Source organism: Octodon degus, unplaced genomic scaffold, assembly GCF_000260255.1.
Source record: "Octodon degus isolate 3935 unplaced genomic scaffold, OctDeg1.0 scaffold00190, whole genome shotgun sequence".
NCBI lineage: Eukaryota > Metazoa > Chordata > Mammalia > Rodentia > Octodontidae > Octodon > Octodon degus.
The window spans coordinates 4,380,418-4,401,849 of NW_004524766.1; the positions used below are offsets into that span (position 1 = coordinate 4,380,418).

At 38.5% G+C, this 21,432-nt stretch overlaps 1 protein-coding gene across 9 annotated transcripts in view; it reads left to right on the forward strand.

The window, feature by feature from the left end:
• Mef2c (myocyte enhancer factor 2C) overlaps positions 1-21,432 on the forward strand; it is a 167,051-nt gene that overhangs the window by 22,301 nt on the left and 123,318 nt on the right. For 2 of the 9 annotated variants that reach the window (XM_023704171.1, XM_004644060.2), the window contains exon 1: positions 294-612. The exons of 6 other annotated variants lie outside the window; for them this stretch is intronic. The gene's annotated coding sequence lies outside the window, so the exon portion shown is untranslated. Of the gene's footprint in view, positions 1-293; positions 613-21,432 lie in introns of those variants that run through there. One more of the 9 variants, XM_004644063.2, reaches the window with a different exon arrangement.

Sequence of the window (21,432 nt, forward strand, 5' to 3'; positions counted from 1 at the left end):
CCCGCCCCGCCGGCCCGCGGCGGCCCCGCGCGCCTCGCCACGCGAGGTTTCAAAGGCTGCGAGCCGCTCTCCTTTGCCCCTTCGGCTCCTGTCACTTCCTTCCTGGAAGCAGTTTTCTGGACGACTCTGGTTACTTTTAATCCGATCGGCCGCGGACAGCCACTTTCTCCTCCTCCTTTTCTCCCCCTTCTCCTCCCCCCCCCATCCTCCTCCTCCTCCTCCTCCTTTCTTTCCTTCCTCCTCTTCCTCCTCCTCCTCCTTCTTCTCCTCCTCCTCGGAGCGGCCTTGGGTGCGCGCGTGAATGCGCGGCCCCGCGCGCGCCTCCCCCGTGCGCGCTCTCCGCGCGCGCACACGCGCACACATCGTCTCCAGCTCCCTGCTCGCGCAGCTCGCAGTCACAGACGCTTGAGCACACGCGTACACCCAGACATCTCCGGGCTGCTATTGGATTGACTTTGAAGATTCTCTGTGGGTCGCCGTGACTGCATGTTTGAATCAGGTGAAGAGACACTTCAAGGCTGGACGAAGTAAAGATTATTATTTCTCTTTCTTTCTCTCTCTCTTAAGAAAAGAAAATATCCCAAGGACTAATCTGATCCGGTCTTCCTACGAGTAAGTACCTCTGACATATCTCGGAAAATAGAAATAGTCTGGGTATTGTCTCTGAAATTTGCATCCTCATCTTCCAGGGCACCAGCTCTCTCCCTCTGCCCTTTTTAAAGGCTGAAGTTAAGACTCGTCGCGCATTCTTTTCCTTAGGTTCCATGATTGCCTTGTGTGCTTCCAGAAGTAACTTTTGAGCCAGTCGTACCCGTCTGCCATCCGTTCCTGCGATCACTCGTGACTCGTTTCTGTCACACCAGCGTGTTGAAAGTTTCACGAAGTTAGTTCACGTCATTAGCATGTTTGATGTAGCGGAGAGTGTGGAGCTCCGTGCATTTTAGCATTTCCCGGAATGTTCTGTGACCTTGAAGTAGATTCCTTAAGATGTAGCTGTGGGCTCAGGGGAAGGATGTCTCCTGCAGTCTCGCTCCCAACCTCCCTGGGACTGATTTGCCCTGGGGTGTGCTTCTGAGCCACTAATGCTTGGGATTAGATTAAGCTACAGCGTGGCGGTCTGTCAAGAGTCTAGCTTTGTGCTTCTCTCTCCTTCCTTCACAGAAGTGCTGGTTTGATAGAGAGCTTTTTAACTGGTGTGAGCGAAAAGTAATGCCGTGGTCCTGGTAGGCTCCACGCTTCAGTTTCCACTCGGATCTCAGCGTGAGCTTTGCTGTGTAGAGCAAGTCGGTTGCATAGCTATTTCCAATCAAATAAGGCGGCATAGCCGTTCCAGAGCCAGTGGGGCTAAGTCGCTCCAGCCGCCTTCTGCTTGGACTTTGGATGAAAGTTACCAAACTCAGTGATAAAGTTGAGCATAAAGGAAGTATGGATAGACAGGGCACATAGTTTATTATATTATTACGCATCGTGCAGGTATCCGTATTTATTGTTCATGCTGTTTCCTCCCCAGAACATAGCTATTAATTCTTAAAGGAAATTTTTCGTATCTGAATCATTTCTGATTATGCTAGGTCCAGCAATTATTCTTTAGGAAAGGGATATTTTTTCCCCTCACATTTAGGAATGGGTGCTTTTGTATGAAATACTTTCTGTGTAAATGCTGACAGTGTAGTAAGTTGAACCGGGCTTTCTGCCAGTCCTTACACTGTTCCTCAGGAGAGCATTGCTTTGACACAATGTGCATTTCAGTATTGTGAATCTGATACTAACCCTCATAGTAGTTGTCTTCTCACATGCTTTCTGATGCTGTATATTTTCCAAGTGTTGTAAAAAAAAAAAAAAAAGTCCAACCACTTCTATGAGCCAATCCAAAAAAATGACCAGCGTCCTTTCCACAGGCACCTTGCAGCCGAATTGTGCCTGCTCAGTAAGGATGTTCATGTGAAGTGTAGTAACTCTGGTCCCTGGGTATTTGGTAGGACTTGGAAATGCGACCACCTGTGAATCCCATTAACCCTATCTTGCATGCTTTTTTTAAGCTTTAAATACTCAATCTCCAGTCTGAAGCTGAAACATCTAATTGAATTTTAAAATTATGTCACTTTTAGCTGGTTTGACAGTGTCCGATATGCAACAATATGGCACAAGTAGTGTGTTTGATTTTCTGTCAGTTTCAGTTAAAGAAAATTCAATTAATAAATCATATTATTCTCTTCCAACATATGCATAAAATTATCTATTAAGTTAATAAAAGTAGTTCTATAAAAGAGCAAGTGAATAGGAACTTGATAGGCAGGGTGAGATATCTCTAAGGTACCATCTCAGGAGGAAAACCAATCTCTTTGGTCAGAGCATTTCTTTCTACTTGCATGAAAATACAAATGTATTAGACTACTAATTCAATTCAAAAAGTTTTCATCAAAGCACACTTTAAGTATAATGGTTCCTTAAGCATCTGGTTCCCCAGTTAAGGAAACAATAGTTGGCTATTTAAGTCTTACCAAACTTTATTTAAAAATCAACTCTTTTTATTAATAAAATTCACACAGCTTTGGAATGTCTGGCATATTTCTTAGCCTGCACACTAAGTGCGGTATTTTACTTCATTCATTAATTATGCTATTTATATTTTGATTACTACCTATATGGATTAGACATAATATCAAGATGTAGCATTTTTGAAGTAGTTATTCTTTATTGGTTTAGGATTATGATCACATCATAATAAAAAATAAATTTTCCATCTCTTCTGAGATAGTCATAATTGCAGTGAATGCTACCACAAATATTAACTATTCAGGATAGAAGCACATCAACAAAAACAACTAGCTGAAACTTCAATCATAAAGACACATTGCAAGTTGCCTTTTTATCTTTTTTGCAGTTTTTCTTGGTAAATTTGGGGGAAGTGTATCATTTGGACAGGAAGAAATGTTTCAAATGCTAATGATTCAAAATTGAATCCTTACAAAGTGCTATGTTTTGTATTTTTCATATTTTTATTAATATTTTTCTTGTCCCGGATTTCTCTGAGTCAATAAATTGTGCAACACGACAGCTTTCTAATTAATAATTTATAATTGTTTTATAAAGAATTGCATTAAATAACTTCTTAGCATATATTAGCATTATATTTTAAAACTTTCTCTTTTATTGTAGTATATTTTGTGGTTTTATTTCCCAACTCTACATGCAGTTTATTTTGAGTCATTGGAATCTCAGAAAGTGACAAAAATGCAGAAATGGCTATGCAGCAATACCTTGCTACTTAACAACAAAGAAATAGTTATTAAACAGAGAACTGTGGTTTTAGGGACATGATTTGAAACAAGATGAAAGAATTTAATACACAATAAAGGCACACAGAGTGGACAGTAAACAAATTATTAATGAAGTTCTACTCCTTTTCCAAAAGCACATTCTATAAGAAAATTTCTCCCAGATTAATACCTGAAGCTTAGCAAATGTGCATTTTTATTTTAGACCTATTGGAGGGTGGCCTGGCCACACTGGAAGGCTCCACTGGCTGCCACTCAGTCGGTGAGGAGGGAAGGTGATTAGGACCCGGCGTCAGCACCGTCTGTTAATCTCTTGGGCGCGTGGACCCTCCTGCCCTGCTGAAGCTAGGCTCATCACTGAGATCTGCCACCTTTAGGAAATCAAAGCCGATTACAGAGGCGATTCACAAAACCAGGAGAGACAGCAGGGTCTGTGCACCTCACAAAAGGCAGATTACACAGTTCACGTGTGATTTTGATAGGGCAAAGATAAAAGCTGATTGTTGAGAAATGGCAAGGCACTCCAGTTTCAAATGATTGCTAGATAAGTAGAGCACGACCCTGTCGCTTCATTACTATGAAGGGCCATTCAAACAGTGGAAAACTCAGTTTTCAAATGATAGGCTTTCAGGAGTGCAGTGGGAGACAACACGTCCTCTTTAGGTATTTCTTCAGTGCTTAAATCTTAAACTCCATCGAGCTGTCTGTTTAGGAAGCTGTTACTCCAGGGTTAAATGCATTAGGCATTTTCCAAGGCATTGTAAAGAATACAAAACAAAATTTTCCAGAAATAAAACACACTCATGGTATTGAGTAATTGAGCAGAAAATGCATAATAGTCAATATCCATTATGTTACTCTGTTACCAAATATACCCTGCATCAAAATGTGTAGTTATGTAGTTGGGAATCCACATATCTGAAGTATATCATCATAGGTGCTCATTGGTCAAATTATGTATGCAGATACAAACAGCTATATGTCACGAATGCTTTATAAAGATCATTCTTTACAACAAAATGTGGTGCTGTGAAGGTTTATTTCTGAGATGAAAGTTTTGATTTACCTAATAATATTTTGAAAAACTCCAACTTCTTACACATCCAACTCTTCAGTAATTTCTTCCTCCTTCCAAAATTGAAGTCCTTTTTTACCCAACTGATGCCTCCTAGCGTCTCACACAATAAAACTCTAATGAGTCACCCATAAATGTAAACATTGCATTTTCATTGCCTACATCTTCTGTGATACATAAAATTAATATTTATGTGTTTAATTTTGTGTGCGTTATTAGAGTAAGATGGGAAATTTTAGTGAATGAGATGTTTCATCTGCGTGGATTCGTGACACACACAAGTTTTCTTTGACCATAACAATATTGTACTAAGTTTTCATAAGTTTATTTCTCTTGATTCTAATTTGTATATCCCCTGGTTAGACTCACTCTTATTCTAAGTGAAAAATATAGAAAACTAGCAGGGCTTCCATTTTGTAGGCCTGAGAGATATAGAGCTGGGCTCATCCTGAAATGCCCGATGAATGAATTGCAAAGAGAATAATCATTTCATTTAATTACTTAACTAGCTTAAAAGAGATACAGATTTTGTTGCCTACTCTTTCTCTGTACTTACAAATTTACATCCAAATGTCAAATAATGAAAACGAGTTTTTAGGAAAAATTAAAGTGAAGATAAATGCACAGATTTCCACAAATATGGAGCGTGCATCATTTTATCCAAAACTAACAAGAAGAAGAACTTGATCAGGGAACTCACAGTTCTGCCTAATGAAAGAAAGACTTATCAGAACACAGTTTCTTATGACTAGCAAATTGCTTTAATGTGTTAGAAGTTAGGGGACACCAACTTTAGTGGGAGAGCTCCGTCCTTAAGGTGAGCATAGATCTGTGGTATTGCTGCGTGTCTGAGGTCTGGAACAGCCTTCTGATTGTCCTTAAGGAGATGGATACTGTAGTATCTGAATATTCTTTTAATATACTTACACAAGGCAGGGACCATCCCACTAATGGGTCTTAATTTCGAAAGATGCCCTCAAAAACTTGTAGAATTTTTGGATATCTTCCTGAGTTTTCTACCCCACATGTGTGCATAGAAACATTCTTGTCCTCCCACGAGGATTCACACGTGTCCTGAGTGTCCGCATGTACATGCTTTCATCCATTACTCTTACCTGTGATTTGTCCTTTGGTTCCCCTGATTAAAACCGCACTGCATACTAACTACATTTGACTATCACTTACAATTTTCAAATTTAGTCAATGGTCCAGTGTGATTGCAATTCTGTGTCTGTTGGACACATTTCAAAGAATGTAAGGGGGTGTGTTTCTTTCGTTCAAGGAAGCAAACATGTAGAAAGGGGTGGGTCTTTCCCACAAAAGCCACATTTCTTCCCTTGGAGACTTGAAGCAAATATGCAGTATGTAAGAGAATAGTAGCGTGAGAAAGAAAATAATTTGTAATCATCCACTACAGTCAGTGAACAAGGGACACCATTGGGGTTTGGTTTCTAATGCAGCTCTCTTGGGTGACTTAATTCACATTGAATGCTGAGCAGTGTCTCTTAAAATTTTGTAATGTAAATATTTTAATATCCATGCATAAAATCACTACAAAGTGTAGTGTGATTTTAGTCTACCTCAAAACAAAAATTTATTAGCAGCTATCATTTTACCTATAGTATTAAGGCATAAGGAAATAAAAGGCACTAGGGATACTATGCAATGCCCCCCTTTTTAATACATAGGTGGCACTAATGTTTCACAACATTTCCCAATCAGTGTTTCTTACAATAAATACTTTTGTCTGAGGTAGAAAAATAATTCTAAAATGTTCTCTTTCAAAGAATACCACTATAAAAATATAAATCTATAGAAGAAACAACTCAATATAGTATTATCTCATATTTCTCTGCAAAGCAAAAAGTCATCTTCCTAGTAAGTATGGAAACTGTGACAGTTATTGTATAGACCCATGGCTCAGCTGCACTTAGTGATATGAGTAACGTTTACATGTCAGCACGACAACGTATTTGCTCCATGTTGTCACTCCATTCCCACATTCAATCTCTGTCTTTATTTTTAAAACATGAACAAGGTAAACAAAGTTCAAAGTACACATGGAAAGAATCTTCGGAGGGTGGAAATTGGTGGCATTATAGGCAATAAAGACAGTAGACCTATTGTAGGCAGGTTTCTACAGGCATCATTACCCTTTAATAATGTAGATAGTAGGGTGACTGTTAATTCTTACTGCTGCAGATTTGAAATGAACGAGGCGATGTTGTTCCTCCTGCACGTGCTTGCGACTCGTGTGAAAGGACAGTGCAAGTCTTCCATCGAGGGTTCAAGTAAAGTGGCTCAAGCATGTTTTTAGAGCCTGGAGGAAGTGATATTTGAAGTAGTCCCTGGTGAAAACCTACTTTTTCCAAAGAACATCCTTACCAGGGGCTAGTTATCCTCTTTTTCTTGTTTTTTATGGATAAGATGCACATAAGGAACTTACATAAATTGTTTTCAGACACTATAGATCTCAAACATATTGGATTTTTGAAATGATGGGTAGGGCCCTTTGAAAGAGTGCATTTAAAAAAAGGAAAACAGGCTCCAAATTATCCTGGTCTCTTTTTTGTATACATTAATGATTTTTATTAGTAAGTTAGAATAATAGCAAAAGAATACACTCCTTTCCCAAACCCTAAACATAGGTATAGATATGCTTATTTATTCACAAACTTTGAAAATAGATTCATTAGTATAAGTTGGGACAGATAAATCCCTGTACTGCTTAATGGAGTAAATGTGACTTTTATTTCTTACCTTCTAATTAGTTGTTGACCCTGTAAAGGATGTAGAACCAGGTCTTATTATGGAAAGCTGGTGTTATTGTTCCATGGCACATGAGGGACTGGGATTTTTTTAAAAGTAATTTTGAAGATGTGATTATTTAGCAGAAATATTCACTGGAGCGTTTTATTTTTAGAAATCATGCTCACTCAAGGAAGCCTTTATAGGACCGACTACCTAATTGTAGTCAAAGATCTCTTTGATGAATGAACACACACACACACACACACACACACACACACACACACACACACACCCTGAACATATTTTAGAATAGAATGGCCCTCCATTTTTTAAATTTTGCCCCACTTTTCATATTGGAACAGAACTTGTGTGTAAGCAGATGTTTTAAGTTATAGCCTTCATGTAGGTGAGTCTGTAAATGTATCATTTAACTTAAATGGCTTTGTGGGAAGATAGTTTGAAGAGTAGAAAAGAAAAAAAACCCTCCAGTTACTATAGTTTCAGCTCTTTCTTTTTTAAAAACAGTAATTACACTCAGGATAAAGAAAGAAAAATAAACTCTTTTAATTCTTTGGAACATCCACAGTTTCTGAGGTAGAGCTCTGGTGTACTTTTATTCCTGAGTATGCAGGTCGGGCACTGGCAGCAGAGCTACAAAATGAAAACTGCCTGGCTGCAGACCAGACCCAGTGCACCGGGCCACATCATAAACTTCCCCTCCTCTCTCTCGGAGTGATTTCAGCCCTAAGTAATGTCCTTCTTCCCCTGCGTAGGCTAGGGAGCAGAGGGCTGCCTTCCTAAGCAGTAGCTCTGGGAAAGGAAAAACATACTGTTTCCCTTCTTTAACTTGAAAACTCTCCCACTTAAATCACTAAGACACTGAGTGCACTGGCTTCAGTATGTGTCCTTCTTACTGCCCTTATAGCAGTTGATGGTTCAGGAGACAGTGGGCACGCGATAGAGGATGAGACCTCCTCCCCACTCCTATGTCTAGTACGCGCAGGCCCGAAGAGACATCTGTGGTGTTTTGTTTTGTTTTTTTAATTTTGTATTCCAAAGAAAAATATAAGTATTTCTTTCTGATGAAGCCTAGGCAATATATTCTAGATAGTAGAGATCCATTTGTGATGCAAACTAATATTTTTTAAGACAATAAGAAATAGCAGTGCTCTGGCACAAGCTGTGGGGCTGCAAGAATTTTTATTGATAAGCATTCACACTTTTAATGATTGTTAATGCCAAAGACAGAGTACAAAGGAAGAGAATATAGGCTTTGGTTTTCAGATTCAGTTCATGCTCTTCATTTGAAAGGTACAAAGTCAGTAGTGTGTTTAATGCCCTGCAACATCAACTGATTTCTAAATAACTGCCTTAACATCACATGCATTCGAAGCTATTGTCTGAAAGCTTACAGTTCTCCTTGAAATGCAAAGTAAAATATTCTTCCACAGTAGTCTTTAATTACCAGCTATATTTTTAACTGGTACCAACGAGCTTTTTAAAAAATCCCATTAAAGAATAATTTCTCACTGCAAGGCTTGCTCTCGGTCAGTAACCAGAGGTCTCATCTGTGTGAGGTACGCAGGGAGAGTCTTGTCAACATACCTTTCTAAAACTAGACTTCTCTTTTGGAAGTGGATTAAATAGGAGCCTTCAGGAGAAAGTGTTACTACATAATAAATATTTGTTCTGATTTTATTTTTAAACTAAATTATTGATTTAACAGTGTGTGAGCATGGTGTAAATGCTGCTTAGTCATTAATCTGCTGAATGAATTATTAATAGCCTTATAAATTTCCCCAAATCAGGCCCAACAGTTAAATATACTTTTTTGTTTGTTTGTTTTTTAATTCCTAAGGAAGATAATCTTAATTCTCTTTCAAAGTATTAATTTTTGTCTGGATGCAAACCTGTTTCCCAGTACAACATTAAGAAATTTGTACAACGTAGATGCAAAAATGTGAAAAGCAGCTCATACAAACTGACCTTGGTGCTAGGGGCAGGTGGCCCGGTGCCGATAGCCTATCAAAATCCATTAGAAGGAGAGAGAAAAATATTGAACTTTTTGGATTATGCTAATACAAAGAGTGGTGAATAATTTTTGACATTTATTTCTTTAAACATGAGATATTTTATTTACAAAAACAGATGAATCCAGTAGAACTGTACTTGAACATTATGGTTACATGATGTCTTTATTTCTTTAGACTTCTTTAGGGGAGTAGGATAATTTGGATTATCAACCTTTGATAAGCATTATTAAACCCATTGTCAAATTTCTACTATTGAATATGTCCTGGCCAGCAATTCTTTAATAGAAAATAAACCACTTTTCTATTTAGATACTCTAAAACTATGCCTAATTAATATATGACTTCCTTGGGAATTTGCTTCCTCTGGCCAATAGTTTTAGAAATCCTAAATCATGTTAAGAAATAGATTATAGTGATTTCTTTTATAAGATAGGTTTTCCTCTATGTTTGAGAAGATTTATTAAATCATTGGGTGATCTTTTAATTTTGGCTTAAGAAAGTCTAGAAAATGAGTATTTTTACTTTTCCTATGTAACTTCTAATATTAATATGTTACTGTGTACTAAAAAGACCTAGTTCTTTCTGGGTTGTATTTCCTAACTAAATGAAGTCTCATATAGCACAGGCCTGGCTATTTAAAAATAAAAATAGAAAGATGTATTTGTTCATTTGTCAAGTTTCATGGAATCCTACATAGAGATTGTGTAGGAGAGAGGTTAAGGAAGTAATTTTGACTATGTCTTTCTTTTCCTCCATGTTTTAATTTTTCGCACATCAACCAAAAATAAATGTCCACAGTGACATCAATAAATTTGTGAAGGGCTGAGAAAAAGCATGTACCTTTGTTTGTCTCCTTTGGGATTTAGTAAAAATGATTTGGCAGTGTCTCTCCCAGGACTGTTTGATCTTACGAGAGTTAGGAATAAGCACTGTGTGATTTTTCCCCTTCCTTCAGTTTATGGCTCTAAAATAAATCAAGAATTCTTGACTTTCCCCCTTTTCCTTCATTTTTATTGTTTTTGGATTCTCTGCTCTCTGAATTTACTTCTGGTTTCAAAAGTACATGTCTTCAGTATTGTGAAAGCGAGTGTACTTTTGAGTGGCTTAGCCTCCACATGCGAGGCTATAGATTTGTTTCAGGTGTGAACTTATCTCCTTATGCTTGAGAGAGTGGTGTGGCTCATCGCAGCTGAGGGCTGTGCATCAAAGCGCTCCACACGCTAATCCTGACAGGGCAAGTTCTAGGGATTGGTAGCGCCTTTGTGAGGAGCTGCTGGCTGCCTGAGCACAGCAGAAATGCACAGCACCGTAGCTCTGAGGAGACGGGCAGTTACTGGACAAGTTGGTCCAAAGGAAGTCTTCCCTGATGCCCTGTTCTGTGCAGGGTCAGAGCTCCAGGGCATGTGCCTGTTAGTGTACGTGTGTGTGTGTGTGTGTGTGTGTGTGTGTGTGTGTGCTCAAGGGGCAGGAGGTGTAAGACAAAAGCATGCAAAGATAATGATGAAAGAAAAAGAAAAAAATCATTCAAAGATTTTGAATACCCCATTGCCATACTGGATTTCACTCCTAATTATACTTCTGGGCTGTTGAGTAAAACATGCCTATAACCAGAGAGAGGAGTCCTGAAGGCAGGCCAGGAAAAGCGGGTTCCAGAGCCAGCTTCCCGTCAAGGGTCAGTGGCTTCGAGCTGGTTGTTAGTCACCGAACAGTCTCAGCTCCCACAATCTGTAAAATGGGGGTGATGATGGCACCCACTTCCTGGAGTCTTTATAAGGGTAAAACACATCCAGAGGCAGTGCAGACATAGAATAAATGTTCAGTGTTTGCTAAATTATTATCACAACATGATACTACATTTTAACTCTTTTATCTTCTTACTAACGATTATCACTTAGCAATGCTTGACGGCATAATGAGTCTGAACTTTTTTAAAAAAATAATACTTTTAGACCATAAAATTGGGTAACTTTCAGGGCAAGCCTCTAATTCTGATGCTATGCTGGGGCAATCCTAGTGATTGCTAAGTACAACATATTTCTTTCTCCAAGAAAATCAAGAGCTTTCACAGATCAGATGGTTATTAAATAATATTTTTAGAACCAAATATGGAACCAAAGATACCAAATAATTTCATCCATGAGTTTTTAAAAGTCATTTATTGAAAGGTCTGAATTCCAGAGAGGTTGTTGCTTAATAATAATAGTTTGAACAAAATAGAAGTTCAATTTGGAGGAAAAGCTTGATGAACACAGTAAAGGTCATTTGTGAAAACCCTGTTGCTAGGAATTCCAAGGAATTTTTTTCTTACTAATATTATCTAATTTTAAAGAATGCATTCGAATTCCTTGTTTATTCTTCTTATTACACAGTTTTATGTGAAATAAAATTAATTTATGAAGAACTGATTTTATTTTATTCATCTTTGTGTTCTTTCCTAAGTCCTACAATAGGTATTCTACATTATCTGTTGATAAAAGATTTATTTTACTCATTAGATGCATTTTATTTGAGTAGTTAAGATATTTGGGAGATTATTCGTTATCATTGTTGATCTACTTTGAGATAAGGATCAAGCAAATGTATCTTCATGTGGATATTTTTGTACATAAGAGAAGAAATAGTGTACAGAAAGCACAGAATTTTACAGGAAGATCACAGCTTTTGATAACACACACAAGTAAAATGCAAGTGAAAATGGGAGTAGACCTTGTGCTAGAACCTGTTTATTTCTCTTTTTGTGCGACTTTTGCATGCACTTCATTTCTAAAACAAATAAATTCATGTTTTGGGTAACAGGTAATTTTGATGAGGCCTGGCCAGTTCATACAACCTGGGGGACTGGAACTGCTGGAAATGGCTCTCCTGTGGGAGTCCTCATATTTGAGTAATACTCCTGTGGTGTGCACCTTGCGTTTCTGTTTTCTCTTACAGCCTTGTGTGACGCATAGATAAATGTGCTCAGTGCAAGGAATAGTTGTAATGTGGACTTCCCTTGTGGTAAACAGCACGGACAGTTCCCCACACTGCAATCAAGGATGCCTCTGAAGCTTTAATTTAAAAATAATAATAATAATAATAATAATAATAATAATAATAATAATGTCTGTGTGAAGATGACGGAGCCCTCTAAGGCACATGGGCTCAGAATTACTCCCATCTGCAGCCCCCTCCCCTACTTAGTGGCCCTTCCCAGGGTTATGATTACTGGAAAATGGCAGTTAATCACCAGAATTTTTTCACTGCAGCTGCTTCAGTCAGACTACTAATCTATTAAACAACTTCGTCTCTAGTTTAAAATTTGCATTGTATACTGTACAGAATAAATTTTCATTGTAATCAGAGCATCCGAGAGAACTTCCTGATATGATTTATAGAAACGCGTTTGTTTTTATGTATGGACCTCTCTACTGCTATTGAGCCAACTGTCTGAACAATACGCTGGTTGATCAGCATGAAATAAAATGTCATAGCACTATTGAGTGAAGGCGCCATATACAATAGTCACATTTGCAGAGCATTTGAATTGTGGCGTCTTTGGTACTTGGCAGTATAGTACCCACATCATTCAAAAACTTAACCCATATACTGAAAATCTGACTTGAACCAGAAGGGGTTTTTGAGAAGTTAAGTGTTCTTGCACAAGACTGTGCAGGATGCCGTGAGCTCTTTTTCTGCCCTAATGCTTATTACATTTTCGTATTCTGAAGAAATGATCCAAACCTAGTCAATATTTAGTGCGAAGAAAGGACAAAAAGAACCCAAATTCACAAAGGGCCCTTTGAACACACGTTCTTGTATGTAAAATTGACAGGCTACAAGAGGTGGTTGGATGGTGTTCATCATGTTGGAAAGAATGTTTCAATTAAAGTTGAGCACTTTCTCTTCCAGGTCTTTTTTTTCCTCTCCATTTTTTATTGGCTGTGCCAAGGTATCCATGTGCGTTTTCCCACTGTCATCTGGCTCGTTCCCAGCAGATGCACACAATCTGTTCTGCTGTCACTAACAGGGTTCGGTTTATGAAAAGAATGTGTCAGAACATGCCACTGTAGTCACTTTTACAGGTTTTTTTAAAGAGTAACTGAGAATATATGCATTGCCCTAGTTTTATTGTACTAAACCCTGAAGAGATTTCTAAGAAACTTTTGATAATATTCATAGACCAAAACCTTTCTTCCAAAAAATTTTCACCAAAATTTAGTTTCTGTTAAAAATAAAATCCGAAGTCCACATATGCCTTTAATGGTGAAGTATATTGTAGTTAAATGTAAGAGAAGATTTTTTTATGGGAAAGCCCAAAATAGACCAGAGTTGATAGGTTTGATAAAATTATCAAATTTTTACAAAAAATCTGTACTAAGAAGTGATAACTTATACAAATTAAACATCAATAAAATAGACATTTAAGAATACTAGTTTTAAATTTCTTCACAGAGAAAATTTGTGAAGTACACTTAAAGCATATGAGGTATCAGAAAATTGTCTGATTATGAAACTGATGTGGGACCACAATCAATAACTCAAGCAATGTAAATTAAGAAATTCGTAAAGCAGTTCTGCACATTTTAGCAGGAACATAATTTACAGTTGAAACTCATTGCCACTGCTTTTGTAGCTTATAGATTAATTGCGAAATTATCTTTTTGGAGTTGAATCACATTGTTGTGATGTTTTGCTAGTTCCCAAAAAGCAAATTCGTGTTCACTAAACTGCAGATATTACAATGTGTGTGCGCTTGGCATGAGTTGATTCTGTGCTGTTTTTGACAATGTGAACACAGCACGTGGACTTAGGGTGAGTAGGGCGGTCCACCTTTTCTGCCCACATTGAAATTTGTCTGTGATTTTATTTGTCAGCTTTTTAACAAATCCGTAAGTACTGCTTGAATCACCTATGGTTTGGTGACCCTTAATATTTGTCCTTGGTGGATAAGACCACAGATCTCAAGTGAACTAATGAGACTATTTGGGCCGAATCCCATGAGATATTGTAAGCACCGTCCCTCCCCCCTCAAAAACAAAACCTTTCAACTGCAGGGCTGGAGAATGAAAGTGTGGAACAGGAGAGGGGGCCTGCTCCCCTCCTTGCTAACCAGCTACGCCTGCAATGAGAAAGGAAGGGCCCTACGGACACTCAGAACCACCACGATCTTTAATTTTGCATCAAATTGAATAGATATAAGCTCATTTCAAGACAAAATTTTAAGAGCAAATTTAGATATGCCTACCCTGAATGACAACTCCCCCATTTGGCACTCAGAGTATAAATCCAATCTCAACTTTCATACAAGATAAAAGCTCACTCTTCTGAGCAGGATTTACAGAATGTAAATGTTTGCAAACATGTTTTACCTCGTGAAATGCTTGTACATACTAGCTCTGCCACAAAGGTAGGCCCTTTCATTTCAGAATGCTTGATAAATAAGCAATCAATTATCTCTTTGAACTTTATTTTAAAAGTTAAAGGAAGAGTCATTTTGAAATAGAAGTTTTTTCTGGTCTTCTAGGAGATAAACTTGGAGCCATTTTAAACTCAGAAGTACTTTTTGGAATTTTTCAAGTTGCCTCAGCTCTTAACACAGGGAGTAGCACTGTGCCTTGTAGTTAAGAGGTGATTCTATTCATTTGCTTAGTCATAGATCTTTTTTGGAGCATGGATAGATTATTTTTGCAAAGCTGTCCCCCAAATGTGTATTATTCATAGACGAAGAAACCCATCAAAGGCCCTCATCACAGACATAATGATAGGTTGGCCTGCAGTGACCAGAAGGCTCTCCACTCAGCGTTCTTTAGAGAATTTAAAGACAGTTGTATTCTTTTTCCATCTGTGCCAACATATGTTGACCAGTTGGCTCAATTCTTGCTGGCGGGTGGTTAGAAGTAGGATGATCTTCTATAAATATAATTGATACTTTCAACTATGATTTAGGAATTCAACATTTTCCCTTCTCCAGTGTCACTACTCAAGGTATCTCTAATAATTATGGAAACTTTCATGATATATTTTAAAGGCTTCTATTACTAATATACTAATTTGCAAGTACCATTAATTATAATTATTTGTAAGTAATACAAGTTGTAACTCTCGTTAAGAGCACATGGTGTACCTGGGAGCTACTTAAAGCTTGAAGCTTTATACCTATTAAGTATTTTATTTCTGAAAACCTATGAGATAGACAACATGACATTTTCCATTTAAAAAAAAAGAGAGAGAACTTTTTAAAAACTAACTTGCCTGGTGTTGCTTAACTGACTAGTGGAATCACTAGAGCCTTACAACACATGGTTATAATCCGTTCTCCCTGTGAATCAATATCGGACACATGTGACACCTGTTACATGAGAAATTGAACTTTAATTTGCATGGCATCTTGGGAAAAGTATTCAGTACTTTTCCCCGAATTGCATTGTACTAAGTTTCTGTAAATATGTCTGTGTGATTTTAAAGAACACTGACTTAATTCTTGGCTTATTGTATAATTCCATGTTTTTAACCTAGAGGGAAAAACGTTTATTACTCACTTGACAAATCTTCCCTTAAGAATGTCCTATTACTATTATTGAAAAAATAATTTTCCAGTTACAGTATTAACCTTGGGATGTGAATATCTAGCTTAATGTCATCAGTGTTGAATGACCTTTACTTCTCATTTCTTGAGCTGTTTTAGTTTCTAACAATCACTTGTAAGAATCATAGTAATTTGTATAATTTTAATTTAGGCATATGAGCTGTTTGGCAGAGCCAATGAATGGATATTAAATGGATTTAAGGAAATTGATAATTTAATTAGCACAATTGGAGATTCTGGAGAATTTGAATTCCAGCATACGTTTTAACTTGTTCTTTTTAATTCAAAAAGAAGATGAATGACAAAAATCTTAAAACAAGAGGCTGACATGACATAATGGAGATAAGTTAGGATTGCTCGTATTATATTTTAAAACCAGGAAATATGATATCAGGTTTATTCCTCACTATGCATGGCTTCTAAGTTTTTCAGCGCCTATTTCTAGGTCTAATAAAAGACATTTTTAAAGGGGAAAATGATTATTTTGAGGAGTTTTACTATGACAAATGGTATGAAGTTTCTTTCCTCTAATAAATCATTTCCTTAGGTTGGCCAAATAGCTCAGTGGATTAAAGCGGCTGCATGCAGGCACAGGGGCAGGGGGTTCGATCCCTGGGCCTGCCGTGCCATCCCCACCCCTAGGGGCGTGCTGAGATGGCAATTAAGACTGGGCATGGTGGTGCGCGCCTGTAATCCCAGCTCTTGGGAGGCTGTAAACAGGCGGATCACTATGAGCCCGATCTAGTAGTGAGACCCTGAACACCCTGTAGACCCTTCCCTAAAATACAAACACTAAACATAAAACATTAAAAAAAAATCATTTCCTTGTTTTTTCCCCGAAAGTTTTGCCATGCTGGGGAGAAGAAGTGAAGACAGGGAGACTGGCAGGGCAGACAGGACTCCGATAGCTCGGAACTACCAAATGTATAAATTCTGGATTTAAAATTGATAATTACTGTATTCCAGAGTCACTGATTCCTTACCCCATTTCCTCCCACTCCATTTCACTGTTGAAAAAATAAACTGTTTGTTTGGATTACCATGCACACACAGAGGTAATCTGTATTTCAAAATGTGTTTGTTAGAAACATGACTACTTAAAGATGTGTGTACTCACTGAGTTATTTAGAACTCGTCGGTTTCAGCGCTAGCTGGCCTCCACTGTCAGTCTGAGGTGTCTACCAGCGGATGCTCTGGGGAGCTCTGTGCCCTGCCAGAACCTCTGATAGCACCCACACTCTCTTCTCCTCGGAAGAAGACCTTGAGGCCAGTTATGTCTACTTCCTTGTGTGATTTTGACTAGAGTTATTTCAATTGCCTCTTTGGAACATTTGAGCTGTAAAGTAGACTCTTAAATTTCTATAAAAACATGGAATTTATATTTAGTATATCTTTGAGTTCTAAATATACAGGAAATAAGTAGTCACTATAAAAGCCTGGATTACCCAAAGCCTGAAGAGGAAGTTGTAGCTTTTGGTTAATTCTATAAAAGATAACTGCATAACATTATTAGCAATGTTTCTGAAAGAAGATTGTGATGTGGCTAATATTGCATTTCAAAGGCCTTTTCAAAATATTTAATCATCCAAAGAGTAAAATCAACTAACAATTTGACACAAACAAAATCCGTTCAAAAACCGTGAGCTATAATTGGTATTAGGTGTATTTTAAGTAACAAGGTTACAGGTACAAAACATTGGGCTTTCTTGAAACAGTTAGTTTAGATTCCATATTCTCTATCTTGGCTATATAGGGGAGCTTTAAAAACAAAACATCAGTGTCCCGGTCTAGCCTGCAGGTTCAGATAAACCTGGCCTATCACCTGAGCACTTCTTAAAGTTGCTTGGGTGCTTTTACTGTAAAGACTGGATTGAGAACTAAGAGTTAAAAGATAAAATCGAACTTGAAGGCTACTGTGGACTCTGTCCTTAAAATGTCTACCTGCTGAGCACCAGTGCTTCACTTTGGACATATGTTATGAAATCCTAACTAATCAGCCAACTCATTCACTTAGTGTTTAATGGGGGTAGCCCATTGGCCATTAAGGATGCAGACGTAAAAGCTGCACCAACTCGCCCCTGAGGAAATCAGGATGATGAATGTGGCCACTGTAGTCAAATGTGGTGCAATAGACAGTATACTAAGAGCCAGCTCATAAAAAATAAAATAAAATATTAAAAAGAGGGCCAAGGAGATAGCTCAGAGGCTTAAGCACCTGTCTGGAAAGTTCAAGGTCCTGAGTTCAATCCCCAGTACCAAAAATAAACAAATAGCCAGCTCTTAAGGGATGAGTGGTCAGCTCCCTCTTTCTTAGAGCAAAGGACAACTGAGGCAAATTTCAAATGATGAGTCAAATCCTGGAGTTCCTGGGGAAAGGAATTTTAAAAGCCAGTGGCTCTCTGTAAAACAGTAGATTTCCTGATATGACCTGCCATATTGTTCCTATGCTTTCCCAATTAGAAAACCTGCTTAGACTTTGTCTAGAACTTTAGGCTCCATTGAAATTGGAGGCAGCGCATGTGAAGATGATAGCAGAAGCGGGCAGAGCTGAGCACATCTCCTCTCTATTTTCTAGGCTACCACGAAAACCCTGGTTGTGTGGATCTTGAGGCCACTGGGAGGCCTCACTCTTCCTCCACCCCCACTCATGCCCTATTTCCTAGACACAGCTGAAAGGAAGGATGACCCGGGCCAGGCCCTCCTCTGCAATCCGCTGTTTTGACAAAGGATCTAGAACAAGTCAGGAATAAGGGAGAAAAGCACCAACAGGGAGATGCCCCAAGAGTACTTTATATAATGGGGATTCAACTTTTATCTCTTACAAAATGTATTTTTTAATTCAACTGGTAAGTCTCCTCTTTTATTCTTGCTCTAAAAAAGCAAATATAAATAAAAATCACGTGAGGAATGGGTTAGCATTAGGAAATGTATCTGTGTATTTGAAAGGAATTCTATTCAAGGTATACAGTACTAGTACAAGGAAATGTATCCCTAAGTCATAGAAAACCATGGTATTTGAAGACACAGAGAATCTGAGAAAGATTATTTTAAACAACCATACAAAGTATGCATACATTATTGTCCATGTGTCTGTCTGTGTGTGTATGTTTGTGTATATGTGTGTGTGTATGTATGTTATGTGTAGATTGCCAGATCTGACCCAAAAAAAGACAAGACATGAAGAAATAAAAATACTAATTCCACAAGGTCTATTGGAAAAGGTTTTTATTGTTTCACTGAGAAGCCTTAAGTTGGGTGTGTTGGCTCACACTGTAATCCTAGTACTTGGGAGACTGAGGTAAGAGGATCACTTCAAGTTCAAGGGCAGCCTGGGCCCCATAATGACATCAAGACTGGCCTGAACTATATCGGGAGACCCTGCCTCAAAAAAGGAAGCTTTGGCATAAAACAGACACGTTCAGATTTATGAATTTCATCTGTAGGAGATGAGATGATAGTCTTAGTTGTCCGGAGGAACAGCACTGCAAGTCTGCTAAACAAGCTGCGGCTTCCAGCGGCTGCACAGCTAGTGAACGAGTACCCTAGTGAAGCAAGCCCCGCGCGCCTTGGGAGTGCGGCGTTGGCCCCAGTCGTATCTCTTGATGATATCATTTCCCAGTGACTGGAGCAGAGAATGAAACTCTTATGAGAGACTAAGGCCTTGCATCTAATCGGCTGACTTTTTAGATAACATAAAATTTAGAAGGTTTTATCTCAAATAGATAAAACAGTACTATCACACATGCAATTAGAAAGTTGTCACCTTGAGTAAATTAAGTACACAGCATTAAATTCAATTAGTGTGTTATTAGAGATTTACAAGTCAGTAATATCATAAGGTGAGATTTTTTTAAAAAATACTACTGGAAGCCCTCCAAATACTTAATGGATCCTGAAAGTCCTCGAGCCTAGTTATTCAGAAAAGAAGTATATTTATCAGGACTATGCTAGCTCAGAAAACAAAGTTGTCTATAGCTGTAACTTACAAATCCGCTGTGAATCAGTGAGAGTATATATTTTCTCATTTTGTGCAATAGTCGAGAAGCTCTTTTAGGTAAATCAACTTGTAAGTGAATTAACCAATAAGTTTTGAGACTATACTCTACGCAGGGAGCTATTCCAACAACATACCTGTATTGAGGTGCCGTATCGCTAAGTCTTGTACAGTGCACTTCAGATCTGGCTGCACCTTCGAATGTCTTGGAGAGCTTTTGAAAAATAAAAGCCCCAGGAGACAATCTCCAGCAACTCTGGTTTCATTGGTCTGGGAAGGGTCTACCTATCAGTCTACTTTTTTTAAAAAAAGGATCCGAAGTGCTTCACTTGTGGAGTCAGGGTGAAGATCTGTCATTAGCAAAGCATTCAGATTTTCTCCATCTTTGAGACATCCTTGAACACTAAGCTGAAATAAATATTGACCACTAGTATTACTTCCCCTCTAACTCCGGGCATTAGCATGAAAACAAATTGATTCATTAATTTATGAAGAGAAGTTATGTCTTCTATAGTCTTCCTTTATCCACTTAGAGAGAGAGCATCATTCCAGTTTCTAAATAATTGGCATTTTGGAAGATGAAGTAATAGGGGAAGTAATGACCTTTATAAATAGACTGCCTGAAATATTTGGCAGGAGGGGTCAAAATGTAGGCGAAGCTGGGAAAGACTTTAGTTTGGGTATTAGCCAGAGGCCAGCAGTTGTTACCTTCCCTGAATTTCCTGAAGAAAAGGAAGCGTAAGAATCCCTTTAAAAACATATTTTTTTTTCTTTCCAATGTGCAGTCAGTGAAACCCATAAGGGGGAAAATAAAATGTACCTTTGGAGCCAAAATTAGGTCATGCCAACCACGGCAAATTGGAAGCTCTACTTAAAATGTGGCCTTGCAGGATTTCTGTGGATCATGTCACTGTCATGCACACGGTGGGGCTGGCGGCCCCGCATGGCAGCCGGGCTGTGCCGAGCAGGCGGACTGTGCCCGGGGCCTGACACCCAGCGTGGCTGTGGGGTGACACAGGCTTGACTGCAGGCTGGCTTTCAAAGGGCTCCTCGAGACCATGGCATTTTTTTTTTCTAATGTAAAAAAAAATAAAATTCATTTTTTAAACATACTTTATTTTATTTAAATGATGCTGAAGGAGGGCAACGTTAAGAGAAGCAGGAAATGGACCACACAGCCCTGCAGTCAGCACGGAGAACCCCTGTATGTATGAAAGGAAACGGGAAGGGAAGGGAAGGGAGGGGAAGGCAGCGCTGCAAGGAAGGAGAAGCTGGCAAGGAGACGTTCCCTTATACTCGCCTCGCGCACTGCAAGTGGCAGGGCTGGTGCGGTGGCTCATGCCTTAATCGCAGCATCCTGGGAAGCCAAGGCGTGACCCGAGTTCAGTCCCAGCCTGGGCAGTTTAGTGACTTGAGTGACTTAGTGAGACCAGGTCTCAAAGTAAAATTAAAATCAATAAATAAATGACTGGGAAGATAGCCTAACACAAAGACCCTGGGCTCAATTCCTGGCACCACAAAAGCACAGAAGTGGCAGGGTTGTTCTTTGTCCAGTCTTAAGAATTGTGGAAGAAAATTAGAAGGTACTTGATTGACTCCACTGGTACTTCCTGTCATTACTAAAATGTTGAGCCCACTATAAAATGTAATTTATTTCCATTATGTAAAAGAAACTGTTACCCTTCTTTCATACCTACAGAACATGCATTTGATTGGTGTTTCTAGTCATTATTAAA